Source organism: Macadamia integrifolia, chromosome 10, assembly GCF_013358625.1.
Source record: "Macadamia integrifolia cultivar HAES 741 chromosome 10, SCU_Mint_v3, whole genome shotgun sequence".
NCBI lineage: Eukaryota > Viridiplantae > Streptophyta > Magnoliopsida > Proteales > Proteaceae > Macadamia > Macadamia integrifolia.
The window spans coordinates 29738796-29741636 of record NC_056566.1 but is presented as its reverse complement, the minus strand read 5'-3'; the positions used below and the strand labels follow the sequence as shown (position 1 = coordinate 29741636).

Below are 2841 nucleotides of genomic sequence, written 5' to 3'. Positions count from 1 at the left end.
CTCCAACACACAATTATTTTTTTCCTTGGGCTGTGTCAACTGACAACCTCTTTCTGGTTCACAGTGTTACATTTCAATATTTGATACAGATTTTCCATGGCGGTTTTATACTCTGCCGGTACCAAGCGAGTTACAGAAGAGCCCAAAAACTACCATATATCATAGGTCCAAAATCTATATGATTTCGATACAACGCATGGGAATTGCGAGCTCTACTATATGTCACAGACCGAAGATATATTCAACAACAAGCCCTTCTGCCTGCAACGATTTTTAGATCTTATATAATGTCATATGTTGATACAATATAGATTTGCGCACCCAAATCAAGCAAAACGGAACAACTTTGTGCATTTATTAATATAAACAATTGGATAGATAACCACAAAAGCATTAGAACCTAGATGAGTGCTTGTGATAATGGACATCTCAAGAAGATAGGAAAAATACATAGCCACATAGGTGGTGGAAAGCAACTACTTGGTAATATGGAATGGAAAGTCTATGGATTGAAACTGCTTCAGTAGGATTTAGATTGGTGAAGTTCATACTCAGAATTCATAGTCAAGGCATATATGGCTTTGCCACAACCATCAGATTGGATTTCCTGTGCATTGAGACACCGAAGACTTCAGTCATGTCTAAATCCTTGGCTTCAATACCAGGTGGAAGTTCCCAGTCGAAACTATAGAGAAGTTGAGCGAGAGGAAGCTCGACAGCTGCTACTGCAAAAGCTATAGCCGGACTACTTCCTCTTCCAGCCCCAAATGGTATTAGTTCAAAATCCTGTCCCTTGTAATCAATATTGCTTTCCATGAATCTCTCCGGTTCGAATATTTCTGGGTTCTTCCAAGACTCAGGGTCCCTTGCTACGGCCCAAGCATTGATAAAGAACCGAGTTTTGACAGGAATGACATACCCATCTATGGTTACTTCCTCCATGGATTCTCTTGGGACAAGTAATGGAGATGGAGGGTGCAATCGGAAGATCTCTTTGGTTACAGCTTTCAAGTACTCCATCTGAGGTAGATCATCTTCTAATACTATTCTTCTATCTCCAACAATGCTTCTTACTTCAGCTTGTGCTTTTTCATCACTCTTGGGTTCATGACAAGCTCAGTCATTCCCCAGTCAAGGGTTATGAAGTTTGTGTCTGTTCCTGCAGCAAACATGTCCTGCATGTAAAGAATCATTTATATAAATTAATTGCAATTTGATGTTCAGATAGACTCATAGAATGAATAAACAACACCAGAGAAGAACAGGAATTTGTAAGAAAAAGAAGTAATTAAAGAGGAAATTCATGTCACCAAGATGATGGCTTTGATGTTGTCCATGGTAAGAGGAAAGTCACTGACGTCTCTGTTCTTTGTTTCAAGTAAAACATCCACAAAGTCTTGATGGTCCCCTTTCTTTTTCTTGGCATTGAGATGCTCTTCAATTACCTTATGGAAGAAGCAATCAAGGCGCCGAAAGGTTCTCTCTAGTCTTGATTTCATACCTGTAATAGTGTGTATCCATTCCATGGAAGGGAAGAAATCTCCCAAGCCAAGTCCTCCAAGCAACTCCATATACGCATCAAGCATGTTTTGGAACCCATGTCGATCATAGTCTCCACCTTCTTTGAAACCCCTACCAAAGGTAGCTCTGCAAACAATTTCATTTGAATAGACTGCATGCATCTTACTAAGATTAGTGGTGCCTGGATATGACTCTGCAATCTGATGAACCAAGCGTGCAACCTCTTCTTGTCTTATGAAGCTAAATGACTCTACCCGTTTGGCACTCAGGAGCTCAAGTATGCATATCTTCCTGATGTCTCCAGTAAGCACCAGAAGGGCAGAAGGCAATGTCAGTACAATTGTAAAAAAGGTGTATTGCAGAGAAAATCTGTGGCCTACTTGCAAGAGCAAGGTCGTGGGTCTTCATCACTTCTTTAGCTGTTCTAGCAGAGGATACAACCACAGATGGGATTTCACCTAGCTGTAGGTGAATGATGGGGCCAAACTTCTGAGATAGGTGGAATAGAGAGAGGTGAGGCATGTTACCTAGCTGGTGAAGGTTGCCTATTATTGGTAACTTTGAAGGACCTGGCGTGAGATTGAGATTTTTTCTTCCTTGGTTCCCCTTTAAGATATGCTTCAGCAGAATTAGTACAAAAATGGTTGCAAAGAGAAAGTAGGGTTGGATACTTCCCAAGGTTATTGATTCCTGGAGCCATTGGAAGGGAGCTGCCATTAGATTTTTCTTCTAAACAACCAAGTAAACAAACATTCTCATTTTCTGCTGATGGCCATTCATTTAAATTTATAATGTCTCCTCTGGACGTATGAACGTGCAGTAGATTTTTTTTTTTGGTGAATAAAATAATTTAAAGGCAGTAGGCAAGATATAAGCCAAAATGGCGTGAAAAGAAGCATAAAAAAATAAAATAAAATAAAATAAAATAAAATAAAATAAAAAAATAAAAATAAAAATGAGGACCAAATGGTCGGCCAAATTCCTTAGAATGAAGGTAATATGGGGCAAAACTTATGCAACGAGTCTATCCCATATAGATGGCATGGTCATCCAAATAATCATTTTTTTTAGGGTGCCTCGAAAATGCCTTATTGTCATGCAAAGGCAATTTGAAGAAGGCAGACAATCAGACGTAGTAGTGCTAGTGGATTGTGTCACATGTTCTACCCTAACATAATATAACGGAAGGATAGAGCAGATCAGCTCAACATATGTAGAGGGAATATAACTCTTCACATATTATGGTAAGTCAAGACCTGGACAAATCATAACCCACAACCTACTCTTCAAATATTTGTTTTTTTTTTTTTTTTTTTTTTT

At 39.0% G+C, this 2841-nt stretch overlaps 1 pseudogene; it reads right to left on the bottom strand.

Annotated features, from left to right (window-relative positions):
• Positions 1 to 564: 564 nt before the first annotated feature.
• Positions 565 to 2238, bottom strand: LOC122092374 (annotated as a pseudogene).
• Between the last annotated feature and the right edge of the window lie 603 nt (positions 2239 to 2841).